Source organism: Sorex fumeus, unplaced genomic scaffold (genome assembly GCF_029834395.1).
Source record: "Sorex fumeus unplaced genomic scaffold, SorFum_2.1 ptg000033l, whole genome shotgun sequence".
Lineage (NCBI taxonomy): Eukaryota > Metazoa > Chordata > Mammalia > Eulipotyphla > Soricidae > Sorex > Sorex fumeus.
This window is the reverse complement of record NW_026606090.1, coordinates 12942354-12958063: the sequence shown is the minus strand read 5'-3', so window position 1 is coordinate 12958063 and position 15710 is coordinate 12942354. Positions and strand designations below refer to the sequence as shown.

General features: G+C 38.6%; 1 protein-coding gene across 1 annotated transcript in view; it reads right to left on the bottom strand.

Moving 5' to 3' along the window:
* The window catches only part of TNKS (tankyrase), a 191223-nt gene that overhangs the window by 110598 nt on the left and 64915 nt on the right, over positions 1 to 15710 (bottom strand). The gene's annotated exons all lie outside the window — the stretch shown is intronic.

Sequence of the window (15710 nt, the reverse complement as noted above, 5' to 3'; positions counted from 1 at the left end):
AGCATTTTTAAAGCAATAAGAATACACCTGTATTTGTAACATTCTTATGCTGACAAATTAACTTTCAATGACTGACATCCATATAGTCAGAGAAATATTCTTAAACACAATGGATCTATTCAGATAGACAGTGACTTATTTACTTTACAATACTATAGTTTAAAATGCTCGGGGCATTTTTAAGGAATAAGTTAAATAATATATATGTGTGTGTTATAGTTAAGAATAAACTTCCTTTGGAAATGATTAAGATAGGTATACGAATATCAAATTGTGGGCTGGAGTGATAGTATAGCAGGTAGGGTGCTTGTCTTGCATGCAGCTGACCTGGGTTTGATCCCAGGTACCCCTTTTGATCTTTCTAGGAGTGATTCCTGACCACAGAACCAGCAATAAGTTCTCAGCACTGCCAAGAGTGATCACCCCGCAAAAAAAAAAAAAGAAAATATTATATCAATATTGGCAAAGAGATCTTTTGATATTTTCTTTGTACGAGTACTTTTCAGAGGTATGGGACGCTTTTCTGAATTGTCCTTTACTGTGTGAAAACCTATTTACACTTACTCCTAACTGTGTTTTGGAACATCAAGCTTTATACAATTTACTGAAAGATGACACACATACAAATGTCCTCGGAGAAATGAATTAAAGACTGTTTCGGGACTTTTGAATACTCAAAAGACTCCTTTTTCTTTACCTCCACTGTTGCCCCAGGATCAATATAGTCATTCCACACCCAAATGCTCTGTGACAATAAGAGCTCACCACAATTTCGAAAGAGTAGTCCCCATGTTAATTAAGGACATTTTATTAAGTCATAGAGAAATACAAAAGTTAATGAACTCTTTTAATACATTACACAGAAAATCTGTCATCTCACCCTACACAATAAAAAGACACCAGATCTTTGACTGAAAAATACTTGGCCCACATCCACAAGAACAAAAGCAACCGGTGCTGCCACGGAAGTGGCAAGAAAGGGACCATCCTTCACTGCTGGTGGGAATGCAGACTGGTTCAGCCCTTTTGGAAAACAGTATGGACGATTCTCAAAAATTTAGAAATTGAGCTCCCATTTGACCCAGCAATGTCACTCCTGGGAATATATTCCAGAGAGGCAAAAAAGTATAGTCGAAGTGACATCTGCACTTGTTTGTTCATTTCAGCACTCCAGAATCTTGAAAAAACCTGAGTGCTTGAGAACAGATGACTGGTTTGGTACATTTACACAATGGAGTACTATGTAGCGGTTAGAAAAGATGAAGTAATGAAATTTACATACAAGTGGTACTACATGCAAAGTATCATGTTAAGCGAAATGACTCAGAAAGAAAGGGACAGACATAGAAAGATTCCATTCATCTGGGGAACATAAAGTAACAAAATAGGAGACTAACACCGAAGAATGGCCGAGATTAGTACCAGGAATTTTGCTCCATGGCTTGGAGGCCAGTCACACATACTAGGGGAAAAGGGAGCTCAGATAGAGAAAGGAGCACCAAATAAAGGGTGTTGGGAGGATTCTCCTCCCAGGATGGAAGAAGCATGCTGAAAGTAGACAACAGCCCAAACATGATTGCCACTCAATGCCTCTCTTGCAAAACACAGGACCCAAAAAGAGAGAGAGAGAGAGAGAGAGAGAGAGAAAGAGAGAGAGAGAGAGAGAGAGAGAGAGAACAAAAGGGAATGCCCTGCCACAGAGGCAGGGTGGGATGGGGGGATGAGGGGTGGGAGGGATACTGGGACCCATGGTGGTGGGAAATGAGCACTGGTGGAGGGATGGGTATTTGATCATTGTATAATTGAAACCCAGCACAAAAATTTGTAAGTCTACAACTGTATCTCATGGTGTCTCACTAAAAAAAGAAAAAAAAAAAACTTGGAAAATCCAGGGAGCTACACAAATGACAGTTTAGGTCAGTGTTGCTGAACTCCCACACCCTAGGGACTGGCGACTAATCCCAAGAAGATGCAGCAGCCTTAGGTGCAAGTGGAGAATGGGTGGCTTTCACTTTGTTTAAAGAAAGCAAGACTTTTCTGGAGACTGTATAGCTTTTTCCCTGACAGAGAGACAGAGAGTATGTGGGGAGGGCATCTAAATCAATGAATTAGATGAAGAAAAGTATACAGTAGGAAAATAACCAACTATGTCATTTATAATAATCGTGTTTACTTCACATTTCAATTAAAAACTTTTCTTTCTTCCTCCCCCTATTCTAAATTTTTTTCCTAATCCACAAAGAAATGATTGGTCAAAACTCATAAAGCCATTCTGACACCCCACCAGTGAGAACTATTCAGAAACTGTTTTCCTTATGTTTATACAAGTTTCAGTTCAGAAGTATATGTTACCTGAGAGCTGTTTTGTTTTCTTTGGGGTTGGGGGGCAATCCTGCCCTTTCAAACATATCCTACACTCCTTAATTTTAAAACTATTTAAAGACAGATGACTTTTTTTTAAACCGGAGAATCAGTGCAGGGTTTAAAGTGTTTGTTTTGCACAGGGTTGACCCTGGTTTAAATCCCTGGCAATAGATATAAATTCCCTGAGCACAGAGTCAAAATTAAGCCCTAGACAATGTTGGGTGTCCCCATATATCCCAAAAGATAGGTAATTTAAAAAGAATTAGCTAGTATTCCAGAATTTTAATCTGAAAGAACCAATAAATGTTACTTTAATGTTGCTTTAAATGAGAACATTCAAACTTTTACCATGTTGCCAACAATGGCAGACCGGTTGGCACAGATAATAATAAAGTCTAGCAATATTTTTCAATTAAGATTCATGGGAAAAAACATAATGTATAACAATAGACGACAATAAGACAACCATATGATCTGAGCAAAAATTGTTCAGAGGAATTTTGTAAATCTAAGTGCTTTTAAAATTTAGGTATCTTCATATACTTTGAGTAAAACTTTAGGGCACCTCTACCCAATTTACATCTCTTTAAGTTAATAAAAAGTTTGCAATTGTTTATTCCTTTATTCCAAGTAACTATGCAAAAAAAAAAGTAACTATGATTTGTGTACCAATCAACATTTCAAGGTATGTACACTCTCATTTAGAACTTTTTGTACAACATATTCTTACGGTTTTTCCATTCCAAATAATATGCCCACTCTTATAGCTCTGAACACATTTAAAAGAATTTTTCTGCTTCACATTTTCAAGATTTTTTTAAGGGAAAATAATATTGCCTTCGTTTTCGTTCTCAGGTCTAACTGAGGTTCAGATAGCTTTGACACATGGAATATAAAGAAGCATAGTAGGAAACAGTTAAGAACTGAGTTTGCCATGATAGTAGGAAGGAGGAAAGAAAACTGAGAGTAGACCCTGAGACAGTTGAGACAGTATTGGACAGAAGGGGACAGTCTGTGGGTGGTGTGGTATACTGTATTCATGAAATCCTATCACTGACAATATTGAAAAACTGTGAAAGAGAAAGGGGGAGAGGGAGCGGGGGAGCAGGGGGAGAGGGGGAGAGGGGAGGGGAGGGAAGGGGAGGGGAGGGGAGAGGAGAGGAGAGGAGAGGAGGGGAGAGGAGAGGAGGGGAGAGGAGAGGAGAGGAGAGAGAGCGAGCCTGCCAAAGAGGCAGGCAAAGGGTGGAAGGGAAGGGAGGTATGGGGTAATGAGATGGAACCTGGGGATACTGGTGCTGGGACATGTACACTGGTGGACGGATCGTATTGGAATACTGTATGACTGAAATGCAATCATGAGTGGCTTTGTAATGCTCTAAAAAACCAGTAATAATAATTTTAAAAACCCCAAAAAACAAAAAAATTGTGAATCACGAATTATGGTTACTAGCACTGCACTGTAGCACTATCCTCCCATTATTCATCAATTTGCTAAAGGAAAGGGGGGGCAGTAACGTCTCCACCGTGACACTTATTGTTACTGTGTTTGGCATATTGAAAATGTCATCGGTAGCTTGCCAGGTTTTGCTAAATCATTGCCAGCTTGCTTAGACTAAAACTAAAAAACTAAAACTTTTTGGATCACATCTGGTGATACACAGGGGTTATTCCTGGCTCTGCACTCAGGAATTACTCCTGGTGGTGCTCAGAGAACCATATGGGATGCTGGGAATCGAACCAGGGTCGGTTGTGTGCAAGGCAAACACCCTACCCGCTGTGATATCACTCCAGCCCCCAAAAACTAAATATTATTAAAACTAAATTTTTGTCTAATCACTTAATCACTTAACTTCCCGTTAGTCGTCGATTTGCTCAAGCAGGCACCAGTAATGTCTTCATTTGTCCCTGTCGTGTGCTAGTGAAGCCCAATGGCATCTGTTCGCTCTGGGAACATGAAGAGCCTCAAACCGATCATTCATGATCTTGATGAAGAAGTCTGACCATCTGGTAGGTGGGTGGCCACGCGGTCTTTTGACATCCTGTGGAATCCAGTCAGTAACAGCTCTAGTCCAGCGGTCGTCTTTAAATCTCATTACGTGACCAGCCCATCTGATTTTTGACACCTTGGCAAATGAGACAGCATCCCTGACTCTTGATCGTCGACGGATGTCGGAACTCCGGATTCTCTCTCTCATTTGAGTGAAACGTGATATTCCAAGCATAGCTCTTTCAATTCTTCTTTGGGAGACCTGAATAGCTTCTCATCCTGTTTGCGTAGGGCCCAGGTCTCTGAGGCATATGTTAATGCAGGAAGAACAGTGGAATCAAAGAGATGTGCCCGGAGCCAGAGGTTCTTCGTCCTCTTAGTTATTTCCTCGACGTTCTTGAAGGCGTTCCAAGCTGCTCTCTTCCTCCTGCGCAGCTCGGATGCCAGGTCATTTGTCATGTTGACCTCTCGACCTAGGTACACATAGCTGTTGCATTCAGAGATGGTCGTTCCGTTGAGAGCGAATGGGGTGTCAGGAATGAGGCTGTTTCTCATAAACATTGTCTTCGTAAGATTCAGCTGTAGTCCTACCTTTCCACACTCACGGTCAAAGTCGGCCAGCATTTGTGCCGCTTGGCTGATGTTTGGTATTATTAAAACAATGTCATCAGCAAAGCGGAGGTGGTGTAGTTGCAGACCATCTATCTTCACTCCCATTCCTTCCCATTCCATTCGTCACATGATGTTCTCGAGGGTGGCACTGAAGAGTTTCAGTGAAATGGTATCACCCTGCCGAACCCCTCTCTTGACATCAATGATTACTTCTTTGTAGAATGGTGAGATCCTGGTAGTGAATCCGCAATACAGCTCACGGAGGATCTTGATGTATTGGGCTTGAATGCCCTGATTGGCTAGGGCTTCAATGACCGTTTAAATATCAACAGAATCAAAGGCCTTCTTTAAATCAATGAACGTTAAACAGAGCGGCATCTTGAACTCCCGAGAAACCTCAATGAGCTTGGTTATTGTGTGGATATGGTCAATGGTGCTGAATCCTTTGCGGAACCCGGCTTGCTCGCATGGTTGTACTTCATCTAGTGTTCTGCCAATCCTATTTAGGATGACTCGAGTGAACAACTTGTAGATGACAGACAATAGGCAGATCGGGCGATAGTTGCCAATGTCATGGATGTCTCCCTTCTTGAACAGTAGTACAGTCCTGCTGGTTTTCCATTGGGACAGAACCTTGCATTCAGACAGGTAGTGTGTGAAGAGCCGAGCCAGTGTATTGATGAGTACTGACGGCAGGTTCTTCAGGTGTTCAGGTCTGACCTTGTCTGGGCCGGGTGCTGTTTGTTTCTTTACCGACGAAATGGCATGTCAGATTTCGGAAGGGAGAACGTTGGGAACGACATATCCATCCTGTGGAATTTGGTATGTCGGCAAGTGGACATGGCTATCGAAGAGATTTGAGTAGAAGTCATGGATAATCTTCTCCATTGCCATTCTGGAGGATGTGATGGATCCATCAGGACGTCGGAGGGCAGTCATCTTGGTCTTGTAGTTGGCAAAGGACAGGCGGGCGTTACGAATACTTTTCCCGGCTTCTGCCGCATCTACCAGCACTTCTGCTCTTCTCTCTTTGAGGTTCTTCCTTGATCGCATCTCTGCACTGCTTTGCGAGCTCGGACATTAGCTTGTGGTTGCCTGAGGCATGCGCCAAACCACGTGAGTTTTCGAAGACATGCGTTTTTTTGTGGCTATCTCTCTCTGGGCATTCCTCGCACATTCATGGAGGTGCTGTACCAGTCGATCGTATTCCTAGTCAATGTTGTCAACAGTGGCATCTTCCCATGTTGCCGCAATAGTGCCAAAGAACTCCCAGTTGGTGGTCATTCTGGGCAGTTGGTGGTCATTCTGGGAGTTCTCTTTTTAAACTTTGCAGCCCTTTCTCCCCACTCTGTGAAGTAGAATTTTGCACGAAGGAGATGGTGGTCTGATCCCATTCTGAATTTTGGGACAACAGCGACATTAGTCAGGCAAAACCTTCGATTGAATATGATGTGGTCCATTTCGTTGTGGAATCGTCCACCGGGAGACTCCAATGTCCAACATTCTGCCTTCTGGAACTGTGAGTTACCTCCACTACCCAGCCACCGCGACACTCCAGGATGCTTTCTGGTCCCGCGTGGCCGCTACATCATAAGACACTAAATACCCATCTTCCGGAATTTTTGTACCATATTTGATAGGGTTCAATATGGTAACACCTACGAGGGCGATTAGAGGTCGCCCCAAAAGCCTCTATCCCTCTCAGAAAGACTAGCAAGCTACCGAGAGTATTCCGCCCGCACGGAAGAGCCTGGCAAGCTATCCGTTGTGTATTCGATATGCCAAAACCAGTAACTACAACTGGTCTCATTCACCTAAATTTTTGTCTAAGTTTCCTTCAAAAGTATTACACAAGACCAAAACGAAAAATTACCTGGACTAATCTTTCAGAAACAAATATGCAAACTACCATTCAGTAACATTATTTCCTTTACTGTAGCACTGTCATTACCATAAGATTCACACCTACCATTCCTTAAAACCACAAAACTCTGTAGTACTGTAGCACTGTCCTTCCATTGTTCATCGATTTGCTCGAGCGGGTCCAGTAACATCTATTTCCTTTACTATGAAAAACAGAGGTTACATAAAATGCGCATGTGCATATATGTATGTATATGTGTAAACATACGTAAATGTACATATCTTTTTAATGTGTATGTATGTATATACACACAGAGGCTTGGTTATATGATTATGGTCATTATTTTCTTCAGGAAATTAGAAATCTTTAAGGTTAAAAAGCTGTCATAATTCAAATTATTACCCACAACATTAAGCATAATACTAGGTGTTATGTGTATTTTAAATAAGAGTTGAGTAACACTGACAGACAAGGGAATCCTGAGAAGGTAGATATAAAAGGATTCGAAAAGTTCTACAGAGGGCCCGAAGGGATAGTACAGTGGGTAGAGTACTTGCCTTGCACGCGGCCAACCGGGGTTCGATCCCCAGCATCCCATATGGTCCCCTAAGCACCGCCAGGAGTAATTTCTGAGTGCAGAGCCAGGAGTAACCCCTGAGCAATGCTGGATGTGACCCAAAAAAGGCAAAAAAAAAAAAAGTTCTAGAGAACCCTTGTCTTGTGAGTGATCAAATATTCCCTAACGTAAATATGGATAAGGTAGCACAGTAGCACAGTCATTCCTCTACCCCCTTGTTCATGGATTTGCTTGAGCAGGCACCAGTAAAGTCGCCATTGTGAAACTTGTTGTTACTGTTTTTGGCATATTGAATACGCCCCAGGGAGCTTGCCAGGCTCTGCCATGCGGGTTGTATACTCTCTGTAGATTCCCTGGCTCTCCGAGAGGGACGGAAGAATCGAACCTGGGTTGGCTGTGTGCAAGGCAAATGCCCTACCCACTGTGCTATCACTCCAGTCCCTATTAAACTATATTCAGAGGAAAAAATATAATAAAGTCATAAACTTCTAGTATGATGGTATAAAGCATTTGATAGAAGGAGCTTAAATATTGGTTCCATTCTTAAGTGAGTTTTTTTCTTCTCTATTTTTGGCTAGCTTTCTCTTTCACCATTAATATTCTGAGCAAATTTTCTAGATGTTTTACGAAGAGGCAGGTTACATTATTTTCCCTTACTAACTTTCAAAAATAAAAAGATTTATTTTGCAAGTAAGTTCACAAAACGTTTTTCTTTTCTAGAGAAAGGATACTATCCCATGTCTGTAGTTATTGCCACTGGCATTCTAATAACTTCTTAAAAAACAAGAGCTATTTTTATGTTCTATCTTTAGCAATATGTCATTTACTCTCTGTGTAATGGAGGGTAATAAAATACAAAAAAAAAAAAGAATAAGAAAGAAAAAAAGATGAGAACATCCATCGAGGAAAAAAAGATGTTTTACCAATCACCTAGGGCCTATTTTTGAACACTGAGCCAAATATATATAACTAGAATAATAAAAAGCAAAGAAATTTTCCCCACAAAGAAAAAACCCAAGGGAAAGAACATTAAATCTGATAGCCCAGAATATTTCTTCTCTCTGCAATACAATACAAACTGCAGGTGATTACATTCTGATAATCCATAATCAATGGACAGCCTATTTGAAAAGCATTCTTTAACCAAGACTGACTTTCTGAAAAACTAATTCTTCTGAAAGAAGTAGACACATATAAAATAATTATTATAGTCAGCCATTTCAGATAATTATACACTTCCTACTTTCATTCAAAAAAAATGAGCATGTAATTCATAATATTCCATCCCATACCCTGTAAGTCTATCAATTCAGATGATTTTCAATGTCCACATCAAAAAAGTTGAGCAGTGCTAAAACTGTCAGAGTCAGTTTTCTAGATCAACATAGAATTTTATGATACTATAAATTACCGACTCTCTTCCTGAAAAAATAAAATACTGTTCACCTACCTAATAGAATGATCTGTATAAAGCTAAGAAGGTTACAAAGCTTCCTGGGAATTAGTTAGGATCCATTCAGTGACCACTAAGGAAATGTATCCTCAAAGAAAGAACTGAATATATTCTCACCCAATAGGAACACTGAGTCTATTTTACTCATGAGGAAAAGAAGTCAAAAGGGTACAGATACTAGTCTCAGAACAATCTCAACAAATTCAATACCCTGAATTTTTCTTCAGGACGAGAGAAAGCATGGAGAGTTAACAATCTTAACAATGCCCAGGAGATGGTATTTGATCTAAAGCAAGGAAAAGGCACTTTGACTTTAAGTCACATACACCAAAAAAAAAAAGGGGGGGGGGCATTTAATTTTGAGACATTACATTTTTTTTTTTAAAAATGAGGCTGGGATAAATAGTGGAAAACAGTACAAAGAGAACAAAATTTATAGATCAAATTCACATTTTTGTTTTTTTACTCAGAGTGACCTTTTAGAAAATTTTCTTTTCAGTAATTCCAGACATAGAAAAGTACTATAAAATTACAAGGGAAAAAAATCTGTATCTAGTGTACAAACAGCAAACAGCCAACACACCTAATATCGCAAGAGCTTGTATACATACATATATCTTGCCCACTACAAGATTCGTTAAATTCTATCTCTATACCCTATTTCAAACTCTAGAAATTGTATATTTTAATCCCAATCTTTGCTTCATGATCAAGAACATTTTTTTTAAAATTTGAAACCCATGATTTACCAAGTTGTTTATAATACAGTTGTTTCAGATATTTGAAGTTCCAACACCAGTACGATCATCAGTGTGACCTTCCCTCCACCAATGTCCCCAAGTTTCCTACCCCCCCTCCCAAGCATGTCCTCTTACCAGTCATGAATTTACTTCATTTTGCTTGTTAAAACCAAATGGTAAATGGAATGATCAGGAAACAGACCAATAAAAGTCAACCTGTGCTAACTTCTCTCTGACAAGGGTGTTACTGAAGTCACTGAGGATTTACTGGGCTGGTTGGTGCTGGCTGAGTCTTCTGTGTTTGTTTCACTGGCTGAAATTGGTGGTTTCTATGTAACTTTCCCTTCAAATTTGCTGTGGTCCTACAGGACTGCCAGTACATGAAATTTGGAGGTTTTATGTGCCTGCATATGTGGCCATATGCTTCAAGAACTGTGGAACTGATATGTTTATACGTCAGAGGACTTCAGGCATGAGGGCTTCTGGACCTATCTGGAACTAAGGAAACTGCCAGTGCCCATTCTGAGAAGGCCACAGAACTTTCAGCCTGGAGATCCATCAACTTGGGACAACTTGGCAGCTTGGAGGCTTCAAGAACTCTTTAATGCACAAATTTTCTTAACAGTCCCAGACCATAATCTATACTTAATGTCTTCATTAAATAGCCCACAGTCTATTATGTACCCCACAACAGTATAAATTTTTATCTCCAATTCTCACCAACCAACCAACCTCTTCTTGTCCAAGTAAATAAATTAGCATTTACAAAGGAGAGTAAAATCTTCTGGCTTCTTTCATACATTTGCTCTTATCTCCTTTAATACTTAACAAAGTATATGACATGTTCCAGAAACTAATATGTACATTTCTCATTAGAATAAAATGAAACAAAGAGGTATTTTGAGCTCTTAAGCAATCAAAACTTTTCTTTAAAAGAAAATAAAAAAGACAGGAAAAAAGAATAAACTTGAAGGGATTCTTTGTTTTATTGTAGTTTTGGTTGGTGCAGTGTTTGGTATTTTATGTTGTATATATGTCTGAAAAATATATACATATATTTTATTTTCATTACTTTGTATGCTTAGATTTCTATTGCTTTAAAAAATATAACGTTCAGGCTGGAACGAGTACAGGGATTATGCCATTTGTCTTGCATGCAGCCAATCTCTTGCCTAGATCCTGGGTACTGCATACAGTTCTTTGAGCATTGTTGGTAGTGATGCCTGAGCACAGAGCCTAGAGTAAACCCTGAGTACTGCCGGATGTGGGTCCCCTCACCAAAAAACATATATATAACCTCCTGACAAAGCAGAAATCCCTGGATTCATCCCCAAAGCTATCCATATTGATACAGAAGTTGAAAGGGTGTGAAAACTTTTTTACCTTTGTCTCATTATAAAACATGTCAGACACCTGCCTCATATTTATCATCAATGTTGGATATATAGGCAACTCTTGAAAGGCACATTGTGAGTTCAGAGTCAGACACTGCTGAATATGACCCCAAAGCCAACACAATCATAGCTTACTTTTTAAATAATAATAACCTCATGCTAAATCTTCAATGCTTTACAAAATGATTTTTGTAATGATTTACAAAAATAATTCTTGTAAAGTAAATAAACTAGGAAAATACTGATTACTGAACTACTTCTGATCTTTTGTCTGTGCCAATGAGTAAATGGGCTTGATGAACAATGAAGAAGAGCGTGAACGAAGAGACCATGGCCTTCTCTACCAGTTATCAACTGACATACCAGAAGCCACAGATAACATTTACTTTTAGTGACAATTATTTCAACTAATAAAAACTAAAGATAATAATTGAATTTTCATTCTTTTTTTTGCCTTTATTTTTGTTTTCGGGGCTACATCTGGCCGTACTCCTGGCTCCGTGCTCAAAATTAGGGTTTGAACCTGGGTTGGCGATATGCAAGGCAAGTGCCTGACCCAATATACTATGTCTCCAGCCACTTAACTTGAGTTTTAAAGTGACAACATTAAGCAACTGTATTTTCTCTTCGGATCAGTATCACCCTCCATAACTCTAGTTGCTTAAATTTAATTATCAAGGGGACTTATAAGAATAAGTGTACCACAAAAATTTCTGTTCAGAGGGCTGGAGTGATAATACAGCGGGTAGGATGTTTGCCTTGCACATGTCGCCGACCTGAGTTCAATCCCAGCACCACCAATAGTAATTCCTGAGCACAGAGTCAGGAGTAACACCTGAGTATTGCTGGGTGCAACCAAAAAAAAAGAAAACCATTTTACCCAACTCTTTAATCGTGAGAGGGCATGCATGAGTAATAACTGATTCCATGTAATTACAATAATTTTATGAGCCCTACTTCTTAAAATTAATGATTTTATTCTATTAATGATTTTTCCCTTCAAGTGACAAAAAATCTGGACATCATATATAAAATAAACATAAAACAACTTTCAATGACCAACAGAAGAAAATAGATTGGCTATGGACCACAGTAGCCTAGGTAAAAGTTTTCTGTGTAAGTCCCTAAACTGGCAACCCAGAAATACCAATGGGTGTGTGTGTGTGTGGGGGGGGGGGGGGGGGGGGAACCACTTGCCTTCAAGCCAAAAGACCAGAAAGGGGGCAATCTATGAAGATAAAAAAAACTTTTAGGCCTGGGGTTCCCCAAATTATCCGGTCAACAAAATAAATCACTCAGTGATCCCCTGAAAAACCACCTTCTTTAAGCAAACAAAAGGAACTTCCCCACGACCTCCACACCCCAACAACACTCATACCATTCTCCATGAGTCAACTATGACCACCACCCACCTCCAAAGATAAACACTATCATCTCCTTGATAAGTACTGATTTAGCTAGTAATAATAATTGAACTATTCACAATAATCTATTCAAGTTAAATATTACTAAACAAAACATTTTGTCCCACATAATCCCTTTACATGATTAAGAAACATCTCTACATTCTCCAATGAAAATCCCATTGGCCAAGCACCTTTAATTTAAATATGCCTCAGTTCTTCTAAATGTACGTTCCTCATTCTCAATCCTCATATAAATGAGTGAGGCATGGAGAGATGCAACACATCTGTTGGTGCTATCACTAATAAAGCAGCACAATTCCAAAAGACATGAAAAAATGAAATTCAAAGGACTATTCACAATAATCTATTCAAGTAAAATACTACTAAGACAAAACATTGAAATTAAACATGCCAAAATATCCTCTCTCTAGGTGGCAGAATTTCTAGTGATTTTCTCCCTTTTCATGCTTTCCCTGGTTCAATTTCCATAGTAAATATTTTTAAACTAGAAAAAACAGCAAAATAAAAGTTTTATAGTCCTAATTATAATTCACCAAAATCACTCATAAATAAATTTACAAAGTCTGATTTAGAATTTTCATATTCTATTTTTCTACACCACCACTAACAACCACAATCAACAACAAAACTCACCCCCAACTCCTATGGTTGATAGTTTAGGACTTTGGTGTCATAAAAAAATAAAACCAATTGGGTTATAATTTTGTAAACAATCATTTAAGCTCTTCATTTCATCTATATACGTGTAGGTGATGCTACCTCTACAGAGATGTGGGATAAGAAGAAACATAGTAAGACAACATCAATGTTCAATGTCATAAGAACTGTAGATTTTGTCCATAGAACTGAATTTACATGGAGGGGATATGGGGCCCTTGGAACATAGGTGAAAGGAAGTGGGTACTCTGGTGACAGGTATGGTGCTGGAACGATGTATGCATCAAAAGTATAATTAACAATATTATAAATGCCAGTACTTCAGTAAAAATGGTGGAAAGAAATTTAAATTGTGCAGAGAAAATAACCTGTTGGGACTGGAGAGATGAGTTAAAGCACTTGTATTGCACCTAAGTGATCCTGTTTGATCCCTGTCACCCCACATAGTCCCCCTGAGCACTGCCAGGAGTGATCCTTGACACAGGATCAAGTTCTGGGCACTACCAGATGTGGCCCCCAAACAAAACAAAAATGTCCCTCAAGATTTCTTGCACATTAAGACTTTATACAATAACATGGCTAACAGTTTGGAGAAATTTATTTAATTACTCTTTTTAAAATACATGTATGTACTAATTAAACTATATTTGCTAAAGGACCCGAATGATGCATCATTTAACTGTACCTCCAAGAAAATGCAGTTGTTTTTAAAAGTGTTGTAAAAATACATGCATTCTTTATGCTGAAGAGGGCGTTAGTCATTTACATACTTTCAGATATTCTGTGAAACAAAATTTTCACTTCATTTCCTTTAAGGAACATATAAATATACACCTACCATTTGGCTAAAGCACAAAAGTAGTAACAAAAAGATGCTGGCAAGTGATCCTTTGCAGCTAAGTACTCAAAGAAGCCAAAAATTAAGAACAGAAACTTTAATCTTAAAATAAGCAGTGGTACTATAGCTGTATCTATCATAAAAGTAAAGAATGACATATCACCCGGAATCATTTCTAATAGCTCTAACTTAAAAGTATTCTTTTCAAATTCCTTTCAAATCCCTTTTATAGTTGATGCTTATTCTTTTAGATTTATAAATAATTCTCCATAATTACATCAAGAAAAAAACTGCTTAGAAGAAAACATGGAAAGAAAAATATTTCAGGATGTATTTCATCTAAGTGCTATTTCACTGCATTACATAACACAAAGATGTACTACTTGTTTGTATTATTAAAATGTTTTGCATGTCACTTCCAAAAAAGTAAATGTTCTCAAAAGAGAACAATTAATATACTCAGCAGTATGAGCAATGAAAACTTACTATCTTCCCATCAAAGTCAAGCCCAGTGCAAGACGCTTCTTAAATCAGGTTTAGCATACGTGGTATCTCTCCTCCAGAACTCCTAGTCCCCATGAGCATTAGGCTAAAGATCTTTCACAACCAGAGCCAAAACAATCTCCCCTGGAAAATGCGTTTCAAGTTGGGAGAGTTTCTTCTTTTTAACAACTTTCATTTAAACTTTGCCTTTTAAAACATGAAAGTGGATCTAAAAGTGGTGTTGCATTAAATGAGTCGAACACATGGGAAAGGCAGCCGTTGAGAACTGAGGAGAAGGAAAGGTCAGAGGGAGGACAGAGAGACAGTCTTGGTCAGCATTCCTAGTCCATCTGTATTACTTTGACCAATCTCTCATCTGGTCAGGGATCACTATTGCTCAGGGCTTTGTTCAAGGAAGGCTGAAAGGCTGCAGAACCAAAGCTGGCTTGAAAGTATTTTCATTGTGTTACTTAAAATTTCATCATCGTATTTAAATAATATATTTATATCTAATGCATGCTATGGTGATTCAAGAGCAGGGTTATCTAAGCTTTTATTCACTGAGGAAAATCTTGACTGATTTAACACAGATTAATTCTAACAGGATGAGAAGTTGTCTTCTATATATATTAAGCAAATTCCACCTATTTCCAAAGCTTTCTCTCTACAAATGTTTCCATTCTCAGTGTTGCTGTTAAAAATGCACAGCACAAGCTCTAAACTTCAAAGGCAACAGAAGATTTATTTTCTTCAAACATGGTCAAATTTAAAAGGAAGTTAAAAGTCATTAACTCTCACACAACCTAAAATAATACTGTTAGCACTGCAGGGACAAAGAGGGTCCAAATTACAAAGGTCAGTTAAGTAACAAAAAAAAGAAGGCAAAGGCAGCAGAAGTCAGATGCTATGAGGAAAAACAAAAATAGTTCCAATGCAGCATTTTGAGAATAAAGATCAATGAAAACAGCTGCTCAATATCATATTAGTTGGGCCATTATTTTCTATAGTTCAGAGAGATCCTTTCTCTTCTAGTCTAGTTTCCTTGCTAGCTCCCGATATTTAGCAAATAAAAAGGAGTATTTGAGCCCATTTTTCTTCACTATCTGGACTCAAAAGGAAATACACTGCCTCAGTTAAAAAGTACTCAATAATTAGAGGAAAAACAAGACTATATGACAAAAAAGATAAATACTGTAACAAGGAAGAGGGAGTATCAAATTTTTAAACTATTGATCTAAGTAATAAAGGCAGCAGGTTGTCATCAATCAAAACTACTTGTATAAAGTAATACAAATGCCCTTGCTTGCACAACAC